This window comes from Scyliorhinus torazame, chromosome 16, assembly GCF_047496885.1.
Source record: "Scyliorhinus torazame isolate Kashiwa2021f chromosome 16, sScyTor2.1, whole genome shotgun sequence".
NCBI classification, from domain to species: domain Eukaryota; kingdom Metazoa; phylum Chordata; class Chondrichthyes; order Carcharhiniformes; family Scyliorhinidae; genus Scyliorhinus; species Scyliorhinus torazame.
This window is the reverse complement of record NC_092722.1, coordinates 77,456,927-77,479,517: the sequence shown is the minus strand read 5'-3', so window position 1 is coordinate 77,479,517 and position 22,591 is coordinate 77,456,927. Positions and strand designations below refer to the sequence as shown.

The 22,591-nt window shown below is 58.0% G+C and overlaps 1 protein-coding gene across 1 annotated transcript in view; it reads left to right on the top strand.

Annotated features, from left to right (window-relative positions):
• LOC140392886 (chloride channel protein-like) overlaps positions 1-22,591 on the top strand; it is a 1,200,068-nt gene that overhangs the window by 138,745 nt on the left and 1,038,732 nt on the right.

The window sequence follows — 22,591 nt, the reverse complement described above, 5'->3', positions numbered from 1 at the left end:
CTCTCTCTGTCCCTCGTGCTGTCTCTCTCTCTCCCTCGTGCTGTCTCTCTCTCCCTCGTGTTGTCTCTCTCTCCCTCGTGCTGTCTCTCTCTCTCCCTCATGCTGTCTCTCTCCCTCACTCGTGCTGTCTCCCTCTCCCTCTTGCTGTCTCTCCGTTGTGCTGTCTCTCCGTTGTGCTGTCTCTCCCTCGTGCTGTCTGTCTCTCCTTCATGCTGTCTCTCTCTCCGTCGTGCTGTCCCTCTCGCTCCCTCGTGCTGCCTCTCCTTCATGCTGTCTCTCTCTCCCTCGTGCTGTCTCTCTCTCCCTCCTGCTGTCTGTCCCTCCCTACTGCTGTCTGTCCCTCCCTCGTTCTGTCTCTCTCTCCCTCGTACTGTCTCTCTCTCTCTCTCTCCGTCGTGCTGTCTCTCTCCCCCTCCTGCTGTCTCTCTATCCCTCGTGGTGTCCCTCTCTCCCTCGTGCTGTCCCTCTCTCCCTCGTGCTGTCTCTCTCTCACTCGTGCTGTGTCTCTCCCCTCGTGTTGTCTCTCTCTCCCTCGTGCTGCTGTCTCTCCCCTCGTAATGTCTCTCTCTCTCCCTCGAGCTGTCTCTCTCTCCCTCGTGCTGTCTCTCTCACCTCGTGTTGTCTCTCTTCCTCGTGTTGTCTCTCTCCCTCGTGTATTCTGTCTCTCCCTCGTGTATTCTGTCTCTCCCTCGTGTTGTCTGTCTCTCCCTCGTGTTGTCTGTCTCTCCCTCGTGCTGTCACTCTCTCCCTCGTGCTGTCTCTCTCTCCCTCGTGCTGTCTCTATCTCCCTCGTGCTGTCTCTCTCACCCTCGTGTTGTCTCTCTCACCCTCGTGCTGTCTCTCTCTCCCTCGTGCTGCTTCTCTCTCCCTCGTGTTGTCTCTCTCTCCCTCGTGCTGTCGCTCTCTCCCTCGTGCTGTCTCTCTCTCTCACTCCTGCTGTCTCTCTCTCCCTTGTGTTGTCTCTCTCTCCCTCGTGCTGTCTCTCTCTCCCTCGTGCTGCTTCTCTCTCCCTCGTGTTCTCTCTCTCCCTCGTGCTGTCTTTCTCTCCCTCGTGTTGGCTCGCTCTCCCTCGTGCTGTCTCTCTCTCCCTCGTGTTGTCTCTCTCTCCCTCGTGCTGTCTCTCTCTTTCCCTCGTGCTGCCTCTCTCTCTCCCTCGTGCTGTCTCTCTCTCCCTCGTGCTGTCTGTCTCCGTGCTGCCTCTCTCTCCCTCGTGCTGACTCTCTCTGTCCCTCGTGCTGTCTCTCTCTCTCCCTCGTGCTGTCTCTCTCCCCCTCATGTTGTCTCTCTCTCCCTCGTGCTGTCTCTCTCTCTCCCTCATGCTGTCTCTCTCCCTCACTCGTGCTGTCTCCCTCTCCCTCTTGCTGTCTCTCCGTTGTGCTGTCTCTCCGTTGTGCTGTCTCTCCCTCGTGCTGTCTCTCCCTCGTGCTGTCTGTCTCTCCTTCATGCTGTCTCTCTCTCCGTCGTGCTGTCCCTCTCGCTCCCTCGTGCTGCCTCTCCTTCATGCTGTCTCTCTCTCCCTCGTGCTGTCTCTCTCTCACTCCTGCTGTCTGTCCCTCCCTACTGCTGTCTGTCCCTCCCTCGTTCTGTCTCTCTCTCCCTCGTACTGTCTCTCTCTCTCTCTCTCCGTCGTGCTGTCTCTCTCCCCCTCCTGCTGTCTCTCTATCCCTCGTGGTGTCCCTCTCTCCCTCGTGCTGTCCCTCTCTCCCTCGTGCTGTCTCTCTCTCACTCGTGCTGTGTCTCTCCCCTCGTGTTGTCTCTCTCTCCCTCGTGCTGCTGTCTCTCCCCTCGTAATGTCTCTCTCTCTCCCTCGAGCTGTCTCTCTCTCCCTCGTGCTGTCTCTCTCACCTCGTGTTGTCTCTCTTCCTCGTGTTGTCTCTCTTCCTCGTGTTGTCTCTCTCTCCCTCGTGTTGTCTCTCTCTCCCTCGTGCTGCCTCTCTCTCCTTCGTGTTGCCTCTCTCTCCTTCGTGTTGCCTCTCTCTCCCTCGTGTTGTCTATCTTCCTCGTGTTGTCTCTCTTCCTCGTGTTGTCTCTCTCTCCCTCGTGTTGTCTCTCTCTCCCTCGTGCTGCCTCTCTCTCCTTCGTGTTGCCTCTCTCTCCCTCGTGTTGTCTCTCTCCCTCGTGTTGTCTCCCTCTCCCTCATGCTGTCTCTCTCTCCCTCGTGTTGTCTCTCTCTCCTTCGTGCTGCCTCTCTCTCCCTCGTGTTGTCTCTCTCTCCCTCGTGCTGCCTCTCTCTCCCTCGTGTTGTCTCTCTCTCCCTCACTCTGCCTGTCTCTCCCTCGTGTTGTCTGTCTCTCCGTCGTGTTGTCTCTCTCTCGCTCGTGCTGTCTCTCTCTTCCTCGCTCTGTCTGTCTCTCCCTCGTGCTGTCTGTCTCTCCCTCGTGTTGTCTCTCTCTCCCTCGTTCTGTCTCTCTCTCCCTCGTGTTGTCTCTCTTCCTCGTGTTGTCTCTCTCTCCCTCGTGTTGTCTCTCTCTCCCTCGTGCTGTCTCTCTCTCCCTCGTGTTGCCTCTCTCCCCTCGTACTGTCTCTCTCACTCCCTCGTGCTGATCTCCCTCCCTCGTGCTGTCTCTCCCTCGTGCTGCCTCTCTCTCCCTTGTGCTGACTCTCTCTCCCTCGTGCTGTCTCTCTCTCCCTTGTGCTGCCTCTCTCTCCCTTGTGCTGACTCTCTCTCCCTCATGCTGTCTCTCCCTCACTGGTGCTGTCTCCCTCTCCCTCTTGCTGTCTCTCCGTTGTGCTGTCTCTCCGTTGTGCTGTCTCTCCCTCGTGCTGTCTCTCTCTCCTTCATGCTGTCTCTCTCTCCCTCGTGCTGTCCCTCTCGCTCCCTCGTGCTGCCTGTCTCTCCTTCATGCTGTCTCTCTCTCCCTCGTGCTGTCTCTCTCTCCCTCGTGCTGTCTCTCTCTCCCTCGCGCTGTCTCTCTCGCTCCCTCGTGCTGTCTCTCTCTCTCTCTGTCGTGCTGTCTCTCTCTCCCTCGTGCTGTCTCTCTCTCCCTCGTGCTGTCTCTCTCTCCCTTGTGCTGTCCCTCTCTCCCTCATGCTGTCCCTCTCTCCCTCGGGCTGTCTCTCTCTCACTCGTGCTGTGTCTCTCCCCTCGTGTTGTCTCTCTCTCCCTCGTGCTGCTGTCTCTCCCCTCGTAATGTCTCTCTCTCTCCCTCGAGCTGTCTCTCTGTCCCTCGTGCTGTCTCTCTGACTCTCTCTCCCTCGTGCTGTCTCTCCTTATTGTCTCTCTCTCTCCCTCGTGCTGCCTCTCACCCTCGCGCTGTCTCTCTCTCCCTCCCTCGTGCTGTGTCTCTCTCCCTCGCGCTGTCACTCTCTCCCTCGCGCTGTCTCTCTTTCCCTTGCGCTGTCACTCTCTCCCTCGCGCTGTCTCTCTCTCCCTCGTGCTGTCTCTCTCTCCTTCATGCTGTCTCTCTCTCCATCATGCTGTCTCTCTCTCTCCCTCGTGCTGTCTGTCTCGTGCTGTCTCTCTCGCTCCCTCGAGCTGCCTCTCTCCCTCGTGTTGTCTCTCCCTCGTGTTGTCTCTCCTACCCTCGTGATGTCTCTCTCCCTCATGCTGTATCTCTCCCTCGTGCTGTCTGTCTCTCCGTCTTGCTGTCTCTATCTCCCTCATGCTGTATCTCTCCCTCGTGTTGTCTGTCTCTCCCTCGTGTTGTCTGTCTCTCCCTCGTGTTGTCTGTCTCGCCCTCGTGTTGTCTGTCTCTCCCTCGTGCTGTCTCTCTCTCCCTCGTGCTGTCTCTATCTCCCTTGTGCTGTCTCTCTCTCCCTTGTGTTGTCTCTCTCTCCCTCCTGCTGCTTCTCTCTCCCTCGTGTTGTCTCTCTCTCCCTCGTGCTGTATCACTCCCTCGTGCTGTCGCTCTCTCCCTCGTGCTGTCTCTCTCTCTCTCACTCCTGCTGTCTCTCGCCCTCGTGTTGTCTGTCTCTCCCTCGTGCTGTCTCTCTCTCCCTCGTGCTGTCTCTATCTCCCTTGTGCTGTCTCTATCTCACTCCTGCTGTCTCTCTCTCCCTCCTGCTGCTTCTCTCTCCCTCGTGTTGTCTCTCTCTCCCTCGTGCTGTATCACTCCCTCGTGCTGTCGCTCTCTCCCTCGTGCTGTCTCTCTCTCTCTCACTCCTGCTGTCTCTCTCCCTCGTGCTGTCTGTCCCTCCCTCGTGTTGTCTCTCTCTCCCTCGTGCTGTCTCTCTCTCCCTCGTGTTGTCTGTCTCTCCCTCGTGCTGCTTCTCTCTCTCCCTTGTTTTGTCTCTCTCTCCCTCGTGCTGTCTCTCTCTCCCTCCTGCTGCTTCTCTCTCCCTCGTGTTGTATCTCTCTCCCTCGTGCTGTATCACTCCCTCGTGCTGTCTCTCTCTCTCTCACTCCTGCTGTCTCTCTCCCTCGTGCTGTCTCTCTCTCCCTCGTGCTGTCCCTCTCGCTCCCTCGTGCTGCCTCTCTCTCCTTCATGCTGTCTCTCTCTCCCTCGCGCTGTCGCTCTCGCTCCCTCGTGCTGTCTCTCTCTCTCTCCCTCGTGCTGTCTGTCTCTCCCTCGTGCTGTCTCTCTCTCCCTCGTGCTGTCCGTCCCTCCCTCGTGCTGTCCCTCTCTCCTTCATGCTGTCTCTCTCTCCATCATGCTGTCTCTCTCTCTCCCTCGTGCTGTCTGTCTAGTGCTGTCTCTCTCGCTCCCTCGAGCTGCCTCTCTCCCTCGTGTTGTCTCTCCCTCGTGTTGTCTCTCCTACCCTCGTGATGTCTCTCTCCCTCATGCTGTATCTCTCCCTCGTGCTGTCTGTCTCTCCGTCTTGCTGTCTCTCTCCCTCGTGCTGTATCTCTCCCTCGTGTATTCTGTCTCTCCCTTGTGTTGTCTGTCTCTCCCTCGTGTTGTCTGTCTCTCCCTCGTGCTGTCACTCTCTCCCTCGTGCTGTCTCTCTCTCCCTCGTGCTGTCTCTATCTCCCTCGTGCTGTCTCTCTCACCCTCCTGTTGTCTCTCTCACCCTCGTGCTGTCTCTCTCTCCCTCGTGCTGCTTCTCTCTCCCTCGTGTTGTCTCTCTCTCCCTTGTGCTGTCGCTCTCTCCCTCGTGCTGTCTCTCTCTCTCACTCCTGCTGTCTCTCTCTCCCTTGTGTTGTCTCTCTCTCCCTCGTGCTGTCTCTCTCTCCCTCGTGCTGCTTCTCTCTCCCTCGTGTTCTCTCTCTCTCCCTCGTGCTGTCTTTCTCTCCCTCGTGTTGGCTCGCTCTCCCTCGTGCTGTCTCTCTCTCCCTCGTGTTGTCTCTCTCTCCCTCGTGCTGTCTCTCTCTTTCCCTCGTGCTGCCTCTCTCTCTCCCTCGTGCTGTCTCTCTCTCCCTCGTGCTGTCTGTCTCCGTGCTGCCTCTCTCTCCCTCGTGCTGACTCTCTCTGTCCCTCGTGCTGTCTCTCTCTCTCCCTCGTGCTGTCTCTCTCTCCCTCGTGTTGTCTCTCTCTCCCTCGTGCTGTCTCTCTCTCTCCCTCATGCTGTCTCTCTCCCTCACTCGTGCTGTCTCCCTCTCCCTCTTGCTGTCTCTCCGTTGTGCTGTCTCTCCGTTGTGCTGTCTCTCCCTCGTGCTGTCTGTCTCTCCTTCATGCTGTCTCTCTCTCCGTCGTGCTGTCCCTCTCGCTCCCTCGTGCTGCCTCTCCTTCATGCTGTCTCTCTCTCCCTCGTGCTGTCTCTCTCTCCCTCCTGCTGTCTGTCCCTCCCTACTGCTGTCTGTCCCTCCCTCGTTCTGTCTCTCTCTCCCTCGTACTGTCTCTCTCTCTCTCTCTCCGTCGTGCTGTCTCTCTCCCCCTCCTGCTGTCTCTCTATCCCTCGTGGTGTCCCTCTCTCCCTCGTGCTGTCCCTCTCTCCCTCGTGCTGTCTCTCTCTCCCTCGTGCTGTCTCTCTCTCCCTCCTGCTGTCTGTCCCTCCCTACTGCTGTCTGTCCCTCCCTCGTTCTGTCTCTCTCTCCCTCGTGCTGTCTCTCTCTCTCTCTCCGTCCCTCTGTCTCTCTCTCCCTCGTACTGTCTCTCCCCACGTATTGTCTCTCTCTCCCTCGTGCTGTCTCTCTCCCTCGCGCTGTCTCTCTCTCCCTCCCTCGTGCTGTGTCTCTCCCTCGTGCTGTCTCTCTCTCCATCATGCTGTCTCTCTCTCTCCCTCGTGCTGTCTGTCTCGTGCTGTCTCTCTCGCTCCCTCGAGCTGCCTCTCTCCCTCGTGTTGTCTCTCCCTCGTGTTGTCTCTCCTACCCTTGTGATGTCTCTCTCCCTCATGCTGTATCTCTCCCTCGTGCTGTCTGTCTCTCCGTCTTGCTGTCTCTCTCTCCCTCGTGCGGTATCTCTCCCTCGTGTTGTCTGTCTCTCCCTCGTGTTGTCTGTCTCTCCTTCGTGTTGTCTGTCTCTCCCTCGTGCTGTCTGTCTCTCCCTCGTGCTGTCTCTAGCTCCCTCGTGCTGTCTCTCTCTCTCCCTTGTGTTGTCTCTCTCTCCCTCGTGCTGTCTCTCTCTCCCTCCTGCTGCTTCTCTCTCCCTCGTGTTGTCCCTCTCTCCCTCGTGCTGTATCACTCCCTCGTGCTGTCCCTCTCTCTCTCGTGCTGTCCCTCTCTCCCTCGTGCTGTCCCTCTCTCCCTCGTGCTGTCCCTCTCTCCCTCGTGCTGTCCCTCTCTCCCTCGTGCTGTCCCTCTCTCCCTCGTGCTGTCCCTCTCTCCCTCGTGCTGTCTCTCTCTCCCTCGTGCTGTCTCTCTCTCACTCGTGCTGTGTCTCTCCCCTCGTGTTGTCTCTCTCTCCCTCGTGCTGCTGTCTCTCCACTCGTAATGTCTCTCTCTCTCCGTCGAGCTGTCTCTCTGTCCCTCGTGCTGTCTCTCGGTCTCTCTCTGCCTCGTGCTGTCTCTCCCCACGTATTGTCTCTCCCTCTCCCTCGTGCTGCCTCTCTCCCTCGCGCTGTCTCTCTCTCCCTCCCTCGTGCTGTGTCTCTCCCTCGTGCTGTCTCTCTCTCCATCATGCTGTCTCTCTCTCTCCCTCGTGCTGTCTGTCTCGTGCTGTCTCTCTCGCTCCCTCGAGCTGCCTCTCTCCCTCGTGTTGTCTCTCCCTCGTGTTGTCTCTCCTACCCTCGTGATGTCTCTCTCCCTCATGCTGTATCTCTCCCTCGTGCTGTCTGTCTCTCCGTCTTGCTGTCTGTCTCTCCCTCATGCTGTATCTCTCCCTCGTGTTGTCTGTCTCTCCCTCGTGTTGTCTCTCTGTCCCTCGTGCTGTCTCTCTCTCCCTCGTGCTGTCTCTCTCTCCCTCGTGCTGTCTCTCTCTCCCTCGTGCTGTCTCTCTCTCCCTCGTGCTGTCTCTATCTCCCTCGTGCTGTCTCTATCTCCCTCGTGCTGTCTCTCTCTCCCTCCTGCTGCTTCTCTCTCCCTCGTGTTGTCTCTCTCTCCCTCGTGCTGTATCACTCCCTCGTGCTGTCGCTCTCTCCCTCGTGCTGTCTCTCTCTCTCTCACTCCTGCTGTCTCTGTCGCCCTCCTGCTGCTTCTCTCTCCCTCGTGTTGTCTCTCTCTCCCTCGTGTTGTCTCTCCCTCGTGCTGTCTCTCTCTCCCTCGGCTGTCTCTCTCTCTCGCACTCGTGCTGTCTCTCTCTCCCTCGTGTTGTCTCTCTCTCCTTCGTGTTGTCTCTCTCTCCCTCGTGTTGTCTCTCTCTCCCTCACTCTGCCTCTCTCTCCCTCGTGTTGTCTGTCTCTCCGTCATGTTGTCTCTCTCTCGCTCGAGCTGTCTCTCTCTCCCTCGCTCTGTCTGTCTCTCCCTCGTGCTGTCTGTCTCTCCGTCGTGTTGTCTCTCTTTCCCTCGTGCTGTCTCTCTCTCCCTCGTGTTGTCTCTCTCCGTCGTGTTGTCTCTCTCTCCCTCGTGCTGTCTCTCTCTCCCTCGTGCTGTCTCTCTCTCCCTCGTGCTGTCTCTCTCTCCCTCGTGTTGTCTGTCTCTCCCTCGTGTTGTCTGTCTCTCCCTCATGCTGTCACTCCCTCGTGTTGTCTCTCTTCCTCGTGTTGTCTCTCTTCCTCGTGCTGTCTCTCTCTCCCTCGTGCTGTCTCCCTCTCCCTCTTGCTGTCTCTCCGTTGTGCTGTCTCTCCCTCGTGCTGTCTCTCTCTCCCTCGTGCTGTCTCTGTCTCTCTCTCTCCCTCGTGCTGTCTGTCTCTCCCTCGTGCTGTCTCTCTCTCCTTCATGGTGTCTCTCTCTCCCTCGTGCTGTCCCTCTCGCTCCCTCGTGCTGCCTCTCTCTCCTTCATGCTGTCTCTCTCTCCCTCGTGCTGTCCCTCTCGCTCCCTCGTGCTGCCTCTCTCTCCTTCATGCTGTCTCATTCTCCCTCGTGCTGTCTCTCTCTCCCTCGTGCTGTCTCTCTCTCCCTCGCGCTGTCCCTCTCGCTCCGTCGTGCTGTCTCTCTCTCTCTCTCTCCCTCGTGCTGTCTCTCTCTCCCTCGTGCTGTCCCTCTCTCCCTCGTGCTGTCCCTCTCTCCCTCGTGCTGTCTCTCTCTCACTCGTGCTTTTTCTCTCCCCTCGTGTTGTCTCTCTCTCCCTCGTGCTGCTGTCTCTCCCCTCGTAATGTCTCTCTCTCCCTCGTGCTGCCTCTCTCCCTCGCGCTGTCTCTCTCTCCCTCCCTCGTGCCGTGTCTCTCCCTCGTGCTGTCTCTCTCCCTCGCGCTGTCACTCTCTCCCTCGCGCTGTCTCTCTTTCCCTTCCGCTGTCACTCTCTCCCTCGCGCTGTCTCTCTCTCCCTCGTGCTGTCTCTCTCTCCTTCATGCTGTCTCTCTCTCCATCATGCTGTCTCTCTCTCTCCCTCGTGCTGTCTGTCTCGTGCTGTCTCTCTCGCTCCCTCGAGCTGCCTCTATCCCTCGTGTTGTCTCTCCCTCCTTCGTGTTGTTTCTCTCTCCCTCGTGTTGTCTCTCTCTCCCTCGTGCTGTCTCTCTGTCTCCCTCGTGCTGTCTCTCTCTCTCACTCGTGCTGTCTCCCTCTCCCTCTTGCTGTCTCTCCGTTGTGCTGTCTCTCCCTCGTGCTGTCTCTCCCTCGTGCTGTCTGTCTCTCCTTCATGCTGTCTCTCTCTCCCTCGTGCTGTCCCTCTCGCTCCCTCGTGCTGCCTCTCTCTCCTTCATGCTGTCTCTCTCTCCCTCGTGCTGTCTCTCTCTCCCTCCTGCTGTCTGTCCCTCCCTCCTGCTGTCTGTCCCTCCCTCGTTCTGTCTCTCTCTCCCTCGTGCTGTCTCTCTCTCTCTCTCCGTCTCTCTGTCTCTCTCTCCCTCGTACTGTCTCTCCCCACGTATTGTCTCTCTCTCTCCCTCGTGCTGTCTCTCTCCCTCGCGCTGTCTCTCTCTCCCTCCCTCGTGCTGTGTCTCTCCCTCGTGCTGTCTCTCTCTCCATCATGCTGTCTCTCTCTCTCCCTCGTGCTGTCTGTCTCGTGCTGTCTCTCTCGCTCCCTCGAGCTGCCTCTCTCCCTCGTGTTGTCTCTCCCTCGTGTTGTCTCTCCTACCCTTGTGATGTCTCTCTCCCTCATGCTGTATCTCTCCCTCGTGCTGTCTGTCTCTCCGTCTTGCTGTCTCTCTCTCCCTCGTGCGGTATCTCTCCCTCGTGTTGTCTGTCTCTCCCTCGTGTTGTCTGTCTCTCCTTCGTGTTGTCTGTCTCTCCCTCGTGCTGTCTGTCTCTCCCTCGTGCTGTCTCTATCTCCCTCGTGCTGTCTCTCTCTCTCCCTTGTGTTGTCTCTCTCTCCCTCGTGCTGTCTCTCTCTCCCTCCTGCTGCTTCTCTCTCCCTCGTGTTGTCCCTCTCTCCCTCGTGCTGTATCACTCCCTCGTGCTGTCCCTCTCTCCCTCGTGCTGTCCCTCTCTCCCTCGTGCTGTCCCTCTCTCCCTCGTGCTGTCCCTCTCTCCCTCGTGCTGTCCCTCTCTCCCTCGTGCTGTCCCTCTCTCCCTCGTGCTGTCTCTCTCTCCCTCGTGCTGTCTCTCTCTCACTCGTGCTGTGTCTCTCCCCTCGTGTTGTCTCTCTCTCCCTCGTGCTGCTGTCTCTCCACTCGTAATGTCTCTCTCTCTCCGTCGAGCTGTCTCTCTGTCCCTCGTGCTGTCTCTCGGTCTCTCTCTGCCTCGTGCTGTCTCTCCCCACGTATTGTCTCTCCCTCTCCCTCGTGCTGCCTCTCTCCCTCGCGCTGTCTCTCTCTCCCTCCCTCGTGCTGTGTCTCTCCCTCGTGCTGTCTCTCTCTCCATCATGCTGTCTCTCTCTCTCCCTCGTGCTGTCTGTCTCGTGCTGTCTCTCTCGCTCCCTCGAGCTGCCTCTCTCCCTCGTGTTGTCTCTCCCTCGTGTTGTCTCTCCTACCCTCGTGATGTCTCTCTCCCTCATGCTGTATCTCTCCCTCGTGCTGTCTGTCTCTCCGTCTTGCTGTCTGTCTCTCCCTCATGCTGTATCTCTCCCTCGTGTTGTCTGTCTCTCCCTCGTGTTGTCTCTCTGTCCCTCGTGCTGTCTCTCTCTCCCTCGTGCTGTCTCTCTCTCCCTCGTGCTGTCTCTCTCTCCCTCGTGCTGTCTCTATCTCCCTCGTGCTGTCTCTATCTCCCTCGTGCTGTCTCTCTCTCCCTCCTGCTGCTTCTCTCTCCCTCGTGTTGTCTCTCTCTCCCTCGTGCTGTATCACTCCCTCGTGCTGTCGCTCTCTCCCTCGTGCTGTCTCTATCTCCCTCCTGCTGCTTCTCTCTCCCTCGTGTTGTCTCTCTCTCCCTCGTGTTGTCTCTCCCTCGTGCTGTCTCTCTCTCCCTCGGCTGTCTCTCTCTCTCGCACTCGTGCTGTCTCTCTCTCCCTCGTGTTGTCTCTCTCTCCTTCGTGTTGTCTCTCTCTCCCTCGTGTTGTCTCTCTCTCCCTCACTCTGCCTCTCTCTCCCTCGTGTTGTCTGTCTCTCCGTCATGTTGTCTCTCTCTCGCTCGTGCTGTCTCTCTCTCCCTCGCTCTGTCTGTCTCTCCCTCGTGCTGTCTGTCTCTCCGTCGTGTTGTCTCTCTTTCCCTCGTGCTGTCTCTCTCTCCCTCGTGTTGTCTCTCTCCGTCGTGTTGTCTCTCTCTCCCTCGTGCTGTCTCTCTCTCCCTCGTGCTGTCTCTCTCTCCCTCGTGCTGTCTCTCTCTCCCTCGTGTTGTCTGTCTCTCCCTCGTGTTGTCTGTCTCTCCCTCATGCTGTCACTCCCTCGTGTTGTCTCTCTTCCTCGTGTTGTCTCTCTTCCTCGTGCTGTCTCTCTCTCCCTCGTGCTGTCTCCCTCTCCCTCTTGCTGTCTCTCCGTTGTGCTGTCTCTCCCTCGTGCTGTCTCTCTCTCCCTCGTGCTGTCTCTGTCTCTCTCTCTCCCTCGTGCTGTCTGTCTCTCCCTCGTGCTGTCTCTCTCTCCTTCATGCTGTCTCTCTCTCCCTCGTGCTGTCCCTCTCGCTCCCTCGTGCTGCCTCTCTCTCCTTCATGCTGTCTCTCTCTCCCTCGTGCTGTCTCTCTCTCCCTCGTGCTGTCTCTCTCTCCCTCGCGCTGTCTTTCTCGCTCCCTCGTGCTGTCTCTCTCTCTCTCTCTCTGTCGTGCTGTCTCTCTCTCCCTCGTGCTGTCTCTCTCTCTCCCTCGTGCTGTCCCTCTCTCCCTCGTGCTGTCCCTCTCTCCCTCGTGCTGTCTCTCTCTCACTCGTGCTGTGTCTCTGCCCTCGTGTTGTCTCTCTCTCCCTCGTGCTGTGTCTCTGCCCTCGTGTTGTCTCTCTCTCCCTCGTGCTGATGTCTCTCCCCTCGTAATGTCTCTCTCTCTCCCTCGAGCTGTCTCTCTCCCTCGCGCTGTCTCTCTCTCCCTCCCTCGTGCAATGTCTCTCCCTCGTGCTGTCTCTCTCCCTCGCGCTGTCACTCTCTCCCTCGCGCTGTCTCTCTTTCCCTTGTGCTGTCACACTCTCCCTCGCGCTATCTCTCTCTCCCTCGTGCTGTCTCTCTGTCCTTCATGCTGTCTCGCTCTCCATCATGCTGTCTCTCTCTCTCCCTCGTGCTGTCTGTCTCGTGCTGTCTCTCTCGCTCCCTCGAGCTGCCTCTATCCCTCGTGTTGTCTCTCCCTCGTGTTGTCTCTCCTACCCTCGTGATGTCTCTCTCCCTCATGTTGTATCTCTCCCCCGTGCTGTCTGTCTCTCCGTCTTGCTGTCTCTCTCTCCCTCGTGCTGTATCTCTCCCTCGTGTTGTCTGTCTCTCCCTCGTGTTGTCTGTCTCTCCCTCGTCTTGTCTGTCTCTCCCTCGTGTTGTCTCTCTCTCCCTCGTGTTGTCTGTCTCTCCCTCGTGTTGTCTGTCTCTCCCTCGTGTTGTCTGTCTCGCCCTCGTGTTGTCTGTCTCTCCCTCGTGTTGTCTCTCTCTCCCTCGTGCTGTCTCTCTCTCCCTCGTGCTGTCTCTCTCTCCCTCGTGCTGTCTCTCTCTCCCTCATGCTGTCTCTCTCTCCCTCGTGCTGTCTCTCTCTCACTCGTGCTGTCTGTCTCTCCCCTCGTACTGTCTTTCTCTCTCCCTCGTGCTGTCTGTCCCTCGTGCTGTCTCTCTCCCTTGTGCTGTCTCTCCCTCCCTCATGCTGTCTCCCTCTCCCTCTTGCTGTCTCTCCGTTGTGCTGTCTCTGCCTCGTGATATCTGCCTATCCCTTGTGCTGTCTCTCTCTCCTTCATGCTGTCCCTCTCGCTGCCTTGTGCTGCCTCTCTCCATCATGCTGTCTCTCTCTCTCCCTCGTGCTGTCTGTCTCGTGCTGTCTCTCTCGCTCCCTCGGGCTGCCTCTCTCTCGTTCATGCTGACTCTCTCTCCCTCATGCTGTCTCTCCCTCCCTCGTGCTGTCTCTCTCTCCCTCGTGCTGTCTCTCTCTTTCTTGTGCTGTCTGTCTCTCCCTCGTGTTGTCTCTCTCTCCCTCGTGCTGTCTCTCTCGCCTTCGTGTTGTCTCTCTCTCCCTCGTGCTGTCTCTCTCTCCCTCGTGTTGTCTCTCTCTCCCTGGTGCTGTCTCTCTCTCACTCGTGCTGTCTGTCTCTCCCCTCGTACTGTCTTTCTCCCTCCCTCGTGCTGTCTGTCCCTCGTGCTGTCTCTCTCCCTTGTGCTGACTCTCTCTCCCTCATGCTGTCTCTCCCTCCCTCGTGCTCTCTCCCTCTCCCTCTTGCTGTCTCTCCGTTGTGCTGTCTCTGCCTCGTGATGTCTGTCTATCCCTCGTGCTGTCTCTCTCTCCTTCATGCTGTCTCTCTCTCCTTCATGCTGTCCCTATCGCTGCCTCGTGCTGCCTCTCTCCATCATGCTGTCTCTCTCCCTCGTGCTGTCTGTCTCATGCTGTCTCTCTCGCTCCCTCGTGCTGCCTCTCTCTCCTTCATGCTGACTCTCTCTCCCTCATGCTGTCTCTCCCTCCCTCGTGCTGTCTCTCTCTCCCTTGTGCTGTCTGACTCTCCCTCGTGTTGTCTCTCTCTCCCTCGTGCTGTCTCTCTCGCCTTCGTGTTGTCTCTCTCCCTCGTGCTGTCCCTCTCGCTGCCTCGTGCTGCCTCTCTCTCCATCATGCTGTCTCTCTCTCTCCCTCGTGCTGTCTGTCTCGTGCTGTCTCTCTCGCTCCCTCGTGCTGCCTCTCTCTCCTTCATGCTGTCTCTCTCTCCCTCGTGCTGTCTCTCTCTCCCTCGTCCTGTCTTTCTCCCTCGCGCTGTCTCTCTCGCTCCCTCGTGCTGTCTCTCTCTCCCTCGTGCTGTCCCTCTCTCCCTCGTGCTGTCCCTCTCTCCCTCGTGCTGTCTCTCTCTTACTCGTGCTGTGTCACTCCCCTCGTGTTGTCTCTCTCTCCCTCGTGCTGCTGTCTATCCCCTCTTAATGTCTCTCTCTCTCCCTCGTGCTGTCTCTCTGTCCCTCGTGCTGTCTCTCTGTCTCTCTCTCCCTCGTGCTGTCTCTCCCTCCCTCGTGCTGTCTCTCTCTCCCTCGTGCTTTCTCTCACTCGTGCTGTCTGTCTCTCCACTCGTATTGTCTCTGTCTCTCCCTCGTGCTGTCTCTCTCCCTCGCGTTGTCTCTCTCTCAATCGTGCTGTCTCTCCCTCCCTCGTGCTGTGTCTCTCCCTCGTGCTGTCTCTCTCCCTCACGCTGTCACTCTCTCCCTCGCGCTGTCTCTCTCTCCGTCTTGCTGTCTGTCTCTCCCTCATGCTGTATCTCTCCCTCGTGTTGTCTGTCTCTCCCTCGTGTTGTCTCTCTGTCCCTCGTGCTGTCTCTCTCTCCCTCGTGCTGTCTCTCTCTCCCTCGTGCTGTCTCTCTCTCCCTCGTGCTGTCTCTATCTCCCTCGTGCTGTCTCTATCTCCCTCGTGCTGTCTCTCTCTCCCTCCTGCTGCTTCTCTCTCCCTCGTGTTGTCTCTCTCTCCCTCGTGCTGTATCACTCCCTCGTGCTGTCGCTCTCTCCCTCGTGCTGTCTCTCTCTCTCTCACTCCTGCTGTCTCTGTCGCCCTCCTGCTGCTTCTCTCTCCCTCGTGTTGTCTCTCTCTCCCTCGTGTTGTCTCTCCCTCGTGCTGTCTCTCTCTCCCTCGGCTGTCTCTCTCTCTCGCACTCGTGCTGTCTCTCTCTCCCTCGTGTTGTCTCTCTCTCCTTCGTGTTGTCTCTCTCTCCCTCGTGTTGTCTCTCTCTCCCTCACTCTGCCTCTCTCTCCCTCGTGTTGTCTGTCTCTCCGTCATGTTGTCTCTCTCTCGCTCGTGCTGTCTCTCTCTCCCTCGCTCTGTCTGTCTCTCCCTCGTGCTGTCTGTCTCTCCGTCGTGTTGTCTCTCTTTCCCTCGTGCTGTCTCTCTCTCCCTCGTGTTGTCTCTCTCCGTCGTGTTGTCTCTCTCTCCCTCGTGCTGTCTCTCTCTCCCTCGTGCTGTCTCTCTCTCCCTCGTGCTGTCTCTCTCTCCCTCGTGTTGTCTGTCTCTCCCTCGTGTTGTCTGTCTCTCCCTCATGCTGTCACTCCCTCGTGTTGTCTCTCTTCCTCGTGTTGTCTCTCTTCCTCGTGCTGTCTCTCTCTCCCTCGTGCTGTCTCCCTCTCCCTCTTGCTGTCTCTCCGTTGTGCTGTCTCTCCCTCGTGCTGTCTCTCTCTCCCTCGTGCTGTCTCTGTCTCTCTCTCTCCCTCGTGCTGTCTGTCTCTCCCTCGTGCTGTCTCTCTCTCCTTCATGCTGTCTCTCTCTCCCTCGTGCTGTCCCTCTCGCTCCCTCGTGCTGCCTCTCTCTCCTTCATGCTGTCTCTCTCTCCCTCGTGCTGTCTCTCTCTCCCTCGTGCTGTCTCTCTCTCCCTCGCGCTGTCTTTCTCGCTCCCTCGTGCTGTCTCTCTCTCTCTCTCTCTGTCGTGCTGTCTCTCTCTCCCTCGTGCTGTCTCTCTCTCTCCCTCGTGCTGTCCCTCTCTCCCTCGTGCTGTCCCTCTCTCCCTCGTGCTGTCTCTCTCTCACTCGTGCTGTGTCTCTGCCCTCGTGTTGTCTCTCTCTCCCTCGTGCTGTGTCTCTGCCCTCGTGTTGTCTCTCTCTCCCTCGTGCTGATGTCTCTCCCCTCGTAATGTCTCTCTCTCTCCCTCGAGCTGTCTCTCTCCCTCGCGCTGTCTCTCTCTCCCTCCCTCGTGCAATGTCTCTCCCTCGTGCTGTCTCTCTCCCTCGCGCTGTCACTCTCTCCCTCGCGCTGTCTCTCTTTCCCTTGTGCTGTCACACTCTCCCTCGCGCTATCTCTCTCTCCCTCGTGCTGTCTCTCTGTCCTTCATGCTGTCTCGCTCTCCATCATGCTGTCTCTCTCTCTCCCTCGTGCTGTCTGTCTCGTGCTGTCTCTCTCGCTCCCTCGAGCTGCCTCTATCCCTCGTGTTGTCTCTCCCTCGTGTTGTCTCTCCTACCCTCGTGATGTCTCTCTCCCTCATGTTGTATCTCTCCCCCGTGCTGTCTGTCTCTCCGTCTTGCTGTCTCTCTCTCCCTCGTGCTGTATCTCTCCCTCGTGTTGTCTGTCTCTCCCTCGTGTTGTCTGTCTCTCCCTCGTCTTGTCTGTCTCTCCCTCGTGTTGTCTCTCTCTCCCTCGTGTTGTCTGTCTCTCCCTCGTGTTGTCTGTCTCTCCCTCGTGTTGTCTGTCTCGCCCTCGTGTTGTCTGTCTCTCCCTCGTGTTGTCTCTCTCTCCCTCGTGCTGTCTCTCTCTCCCTCGTGCTGTCTCTCTCTCCCTCGTGCTGTCTCTCTCTCCCTCATGCTGTCTCTCTCTCCCTCGTGCTGTCTCTCTCTCACTCGTGCTGTCTGTCTCTCCCCTCGTACTGTCTTTCTCTCTCCCTCGTGCTGTCTGTCCCTCGTGCTGTCTCTCTCCCTTGTGCTGTCTCTCCCTCCCTCATGCTGTCTCCCTCTCCCTCTTGCTGTCTCTCCGTTGTGCTGTCTCTGCCTCGTGATATCTGCCTATCCCTTGTGCTGTCTCTCTCTCCTTCATGCTGTCCCTCTCGCTGCCTTGTGCTGCCTCTCTCCATCATGCTGTCTCTCTCTCTCCCTCGTGCTGTCTGTCTCGTGCTGTCTCTCTCGCTCCCTCGGGCTGCCTCTCTCTCGTTCATGCTGACTCTCTCTCCCTCATGCTGTCTCTCCCTCCCTCGTGCTGTCTCTCTCTCCCTCGTGCTGTCTCTCTCTTTCTTGTGCTGTCTGTCTCTCCCTCGTGTTGTCTCTCTCTCCCTCGTGCTGTCTCTCTCGCCTTCGTGTTGTCTCTCTCTCCCTCGTGCTGTCTCTCTCTCCCTCGTGTTGTCTCTCTCTCCCTGGTGCTGTCTCTCTCTCACTCGTGCTGTCTGTCTCTCCCCTCGTACTGTCTTTCTCCCTCCCTCGTGCTGTCTGTCCCTCGTGCTGTCTCTCTCCCTTGTGCTGACTCTCTCTCCCTCATGCTGTCTCTCCCTCCCTCGTGCTCTCTCCCTCTCCCTCTTGCTGTCTCTCCGTTGTGCTGTCTCTGCCTCGTGATGTCTGTCTATCCCTCGTGCTGTCTCTCTCTCCTTCATGCTGTCTCTCTCTCCTTCATGCTGTCCCTATCGCTGCCTCGTGCTGCCTCTCTCCATCATGCTGTCTCTCTCTCTCCCTCGTGCTGTCTGTCTCATGCTGTCTCTCTCGCTCCCTCGTGCTGCCTCTCTCTCCTTCATGCTGACTCTCTCTCCCTCATGCTGTCTCTCCCTCCCTCGTGCTGTCTCTCTCTCCCTTGTGCTGTCTGACTCTCCCTCGTGTTGTCTCTCTCTCCCTCGTGCTGTCTCTCTCGCCTTCGTGTTGTCTCTCTCCCTCGTGCTGTCCCTCTCGCTGCCTCGTGCTGCCTCTCTCTCCATCATGCTGTCTCTCTCTCTCCCTCGTGCTGTCTGTCTCGTGCTGTCTCTCTCGCTCCCTCGTGCTGCCTCTCTCTCCTTCATGCTGTCTCTCTCTCCCTCGTGCTGTCTCTCTCTCCCTCGTCCTGTCTTTCTCCCTCGCGCTGTCTCTCTCGCTCCCTCGTGCTGTCTCTCTCTCCCTCGTGCTGTCCCTCTCTCCCTCGTGCTGTCCCTCTCTCCCTCGTGCTGTCTCTCTCTTACTCGTGCTGTGTCACTCCCCTCGTGTTGTCTCTCTCTCCCTCGTGCTGCTGTCTATCCCCTCTTAATGTCTCTCTCTCTCCCTCGTGCTGTCTCTCTGTCCCTCGTGCTGTCTCTCTGTCTCTCTCTCCCTCGTGCTGTCTCTCCCTCCCTCGTGCTGTCTCTCTCTCCCTCGTGCTTTCTCTCACTCGTGCTGTCTGTCTCTCCACTCGTATTGTCTCTGTCTCTCCCTCGTGCTGTCTCTCTCCCTCGCGTTGTCTCTCTCTCAATCGTGCTGTCTCTCCCTCCCTCGTGCTGTGTCTCTCCCTCGTGCTGTCTCTCTCCCTCACGCTGTCACTCTCTCCCTCGCGCTGTCTCTCTCTCCCTCGCGCTGTCACTCTCTCCCTCGCGCTCTCTCTCTCTCCCTCGTGCTGTCTCTCTCTCCTTCATGCTGTCTCTCTCTCCATCATGTTGTCTCTCTCTCTCCCTCGCGCTGTCTGTCTCGTGCTGTCTCTCTTGCTCCCTCGAGCTGCCTCTCTCCTTCGTGTTGTCTTTCCCTCGTGTTGTCTCTCCTACCCTCGTGCTGTCTCTCTCCCTCGTGCTGTATCTTTCCCTCGTGCTGTCTGTCTCTCCGTCTTGCTGTGTCTCTCTCCCTCGTGCTGTATCTCTCCCTCGTGTTGTCTGTCTCTCCCTCGTGTTGTCTGTCTCTCCCTCGTGTTGTCTGTCTCTCCCTCGTGCTGTCTCTCTCCCTCGTGCTGTCTCTATCTCCCTTGTGCTGTCTCTCTCTCCCTCGTGTTGTCTCTCTCTCCCTCGTGCTGTCTCTCTCTCCCTCGTGCAGTCTCTCTCTCCCTCGTGTTGTCTCTCTCTCCCTCGTGCTGTATCACTCCCTCGTGCTGTTGCTCTCTCCCTCGTGCTGTCTCTCTCTCTCTCACTCCTGCTGTCTCTCTCTCGCTCGTGCTGTCTGTCTCTCCCTCGTGTTGTCTCTCCCTCCCTCGTGTTGTCTCTCCCTCCCTCGTGCTGTCTCTCTCTCCGTCGTGTTGTCTCTCTCCCTCGTGTTGTCTCTCTCTCCCTCGTGTTGTCTCTCTCTCCCTCGTGTTGTCTCTCTCTCCCTCGTGCTGTCTCTCTCTCTCCCTCGTGCTGTCTCTCTCTCTCCCTCGTGCGCTCTCTCTCCCTCGTGCTGTCTCTCTCCGTGCTGCCTCTCTCTCCCTCGTGCTGACTCTCTCGCTCGTGCTGTCTCTCTGTCCCTCGTGCTGTCTCTCTCTCTCCCTCGTGCTGTCTCTCTCTCCCTCGTGCTGTCTCTCTCTCCCTCGTGCTGTCTCTCTCTCCCTCGTGCTGTCTCTCTCTCCCTCGTGCTGTCTCTCTCTCCCTCGCTCTGCCTGTCTCTCCCTCGTGTTGTCTCTCTCTCCCTCGTTCTGTCTCCCTCTCCCTCGTGCTGTCTCTCTCTCTCTCCCTCGTGCTGTCCCTCTCTCCCTCGTGTTGTCTCTCTCTCCCTCGTGCTGTCTCTGTCTCCCTCGTGCTGTCTCTCTCTCTCTCACTCGTGCTCTCTCTCCCTCGTGCTGTCTCTCTCTCCCTCGTGTTGTCTCTCTCTCCTTCGTGTTGTCTCTCTCTCCCTCGTGTTGTCTCTCTCTCCCTCGCTCTGCCTGTCTCTCCCTCGTGTTGTCTGTCTCTCCCTCGTGTTGTCTCTCTCTCCCTCGCGCTGTCTCTCTCTCCCTCGTGCTGTCTGTCTCTCCCTCGTGTTGTCTCTCTTTCCCTCGTGCTGCCTCTCTCTCCCTCGTGTTGTCTCTCTCTCCCTCGTGTTGTCTCTCTCTCCCTCGTGTTGTCTCTCCCTCCCTCGTGTTGTCTCTCTCTCCCTCGTGCTGTCTCTCTCTCCCTCGTGTTGTCTCTCTCTCCCTCGTGTTGTCTGTCTCTCCCTCGTGTTGTCTCTCTCTCCCTCGTGCTGTCTCTCTCTCCCTCGTGTTGTCTCTCTCTCCCTCGTGTTGTCTGTCTCTCCCTCGTGTTGTCTCTCTCTCCCTCGTGCTGTCTCTCTCTCCCTCGTGTTGTCTCTCTCTCCCTCGTGTTGTCTGTCTCTCCCTCGTGCTGTCTCTCTCTCCCTCGTGCTGTCTCTCTCTCCCTCGTGCTGTATCTCTCCGTGCTGCCTCTCTCTCCCTCGTGCTGTCTCTCTCTCCCTCGTGTTGTCTCTCTCTCCCTCGTGCTGTTTCTCTCTCCCTCGTGCTGCCTCTCTCTCCCTCGTGCTGTCTCTCTCTCCCTCGTGTTGTCTCTCTCTCCCTCGTGCTGTCTCTCTCTCCCTCGTGCTGTCTCTCTCTCCCTCGTGTTGTCTCTCTCTCCCTCGTGCTGTCTCTCTCTCCCTCGTGTTGTCTCTCTCTCCCTCGTGCTGTCTCTCTCTCCCTCGTGCTGTCTCTCTCTCCCTCGTGTTGTCTCTCTCTCCCTCGTGCTGTCTCTCTCTCCCTCGTGCTGCATCTCTCTCCCTCGTGTTGTCTCTCTCTCCCTCGTGCTGTATCACTCCCTCGTGCCGTCTCTCTCTCCCTCCTGCTGCTTCTCTCTCCCTCGTGTTGTCTCTCTCTCCCTCGTGCTGTATCACTCCCTCGTGCTGTCGCTCTCTCCCTCGTGCTATCTGTCTCTCCCTCGCATTGTCTCTCCCTCCCTCGTGTTGTCTGTCTCTCCCTCGTGTTGTCTCTCTCTCCCTTGTGCTGTCTCTCTCTCTCCCTCGTGCTGTATCTCTCCGTGCTGCCTCTCTCTCCCTCGTGCTGACTCTCTCGCTCGTGCTGTCTCTCTGTCCCTCGTGCTGTGTCTCTCTCTCCCTCGTGCTGTCTCTCTCTCCCTCGTGCTGTCTCTCTCTCCCTCGTGCTGTCTCTCTCTCCCTCGTGCTGTCTCTGTCTCTCTCGTGCTGTCTCTGTCTCCCTCGTGCTGTCTCTCTCTCCCTCGTGTTCTCTCTCTCTCTCGTGCTGTCTCTCTCTCCCTCGTGTTGTCTCTCTCTCCCTCGTGCTGTCTCTCTCTCCCTCGTGTTGTCTCTCTCTCCCTCGTCTTGTCTCTCTCTCCCTCGTGTTGGCTCTCTCTCCCTCGTGCTGTCTCTCTCTCCCTCCTGGTATCTGTCCCTCCCTCGTTCTCTCTCTCTCTCCCTCGTGATGTCTCTCCCTCGTGCTGTCTCTCTCTCCCTCGGCTGTCTCTCTCTCACTCGTGCTGTCTCTCCCTCGTGCTGTCTCTCTCTCCCTCGTGTTGTCTCTCTCTCCTTCGTGTTGTCTGTCTCTCCCTCGTGTTGTCTCTCTCTCCCTCGTGCTGTCTCTCTCTCCCTCGCTCTGTCTGTCTCTCCCTCGTGTTGTCTGTCCCTCCCTCGTTCTGTCTCTCTCTCCCTCGTGCTGTCTCTCTCTCCCTCGTGTTGGCTCTCTCTCCCTCGTGCTGTCTCTGTCTCCCTCATGCTGTCTGTCCCTCCCTCGTGTTGTCTCTCTCTCCCTCGTGTTGTCTCTCTCCCTCGTGCTGTCTCTCTCTCCCTCGTGCTGTCTCTCTCTCTCTCTCTCCCCCGTGTTGTCTCTTTCTCCCTCGTGTTGTCTCTCTCTCCCTCATGCTGTCTCTCTCTCACTCGTGCTGTCTCTCTCCCCCGTACTGTCTCTCTCTCTCCCTCGTGCTGTCTCTCCCTCCCTTGTGCTGTCTCTCCTTCGTGCTGTCTCTCTCTCCCTCGTGTTGTCTCTCTCTCCCTCATGCTGTCTCTCTCTCTCCCTCGTGCTGTCTCTCTCCGTGCTGTCTCTCTCTCCCTTGTGCTGTCTCTCTCCGTGCTGCCTCTCTCCCTCGTGCTGACTCTCTCGCTCGTGCTGTCTCTCTGTCCCTCGTGCTGTCTCTCTCTCTCCCTCGTGCTGTCTCTCTCTCCCTCATGCTGTCTCTCTCTCCCTCGTGCTGTCTCTCTCTCCCTCATGCTGTCTCTCTCTCCCTCGTGCTGTCTCTCTCCCTCGTGCTGTCTCTCTCTCCCTCGTGCTGTCTCTCTCTCCCTCGTGCTGTCTCTCTCTCCCTCGTGTTCTCTCTCTCTCACTCGTGCTGTCTCTCTCTCCCTTGTGTTGTCTCTCTCTCCCTCGTGCTGTCTCTCTCTCCCTCGTGTTGTCTCTCTCGCCCTCGTGTTGTCTTTCTCTCCCTCGTGTTGGCTCTCTCTCCCTCGTGCTGTCTCTCTCTCCCTCCTGGTGTCTGTCCATCCCTCATTCTGTCTCTCTCTCCCTCGTGTTGTCTCTCCCTCGTGCTGTCTCTCTCTCCCTCGGCTGTCTCTCTCTCACTCGTGCTGTCTCTCCCTCGTGCTGTCTCTCTCTCCCTCGTGTTGTCTCTCTCTCCTTAGTGTTGTCTGTCTCTCCCTCGTGTTGTCTCTCTCTCCCTCGTGCTGTCTCTCTCTCCCTCGCTCTGTCTGTCTCTCCCTCGTGTTGTCTGTCCCTCCCTCGTTCTGTCTCTCTCTCCCTCATGCTGTCTGTCCCTCCCTCGTGCTGTCTCTCTCTCCCTCGTGCTGTCTCTCTCTCCCTCGTGTTGTCTCTCTCCCTCGTGTTGGCTCTCTCTTCCTCGTGCTGTCTCTCTCTTCCTCGTGCTGTCTGTCCCTCCCTTGTGCTGTCTCTACCTCCCTCGTGTTGTCTCTCTCTCCCTCGTGTTGTCTCTCTCCCTCGTGTTGTCTCTCTCTCATTCGTGTTGTCTCTCCCTCCGTCGTGCTGTCTCTCTCCCTCGTGTTGTCCCTTTCTCCCTCGTGTTGTCTCTCTATCCCTCGTGCTGTCTCTCTCTCACTCGTGCTGTCTCTCTCCCCTCGTACTGTCTCTCTCTCTCCCTCGTGCTGTCTCTCCCTCCCTCGTGCTGTCTCTCCTTCGTGCTGTCTCTCTCTCCCTCGTGTTGTCTCTCTCTCCCTCATGCTGTCTCTCTCTCCCTCGTGCTGTCTCTCTCTCTCCCTCGTGCTGTCTCTGTCCGTGGTGTCTCTCCCTCCCTCGTGCTGTCTCTCTCCGTGCTGCCTCTCTCTCCCTTGTGCTGATTCTCTCGCTCCTGCTGTCTCTCTGTCCCTCGTGCTGTCTCTCTCTCTCCCTCGTGCTGTCTCTCTCTCCCTCGTGTTGTCTCTCCCTCGTGCTGTCTCTCTCTCCATCGGCTGTCTCTCTCTCTCTCACTCGTGCTCTCTCCCTCGTGCTGTCTCTCTCTCCCTCGTGTTGTCTCTCTCTCCCTCGTGTTGTCTCTCTCTCCTTCGTGTTGTCTCTCTCTCCCT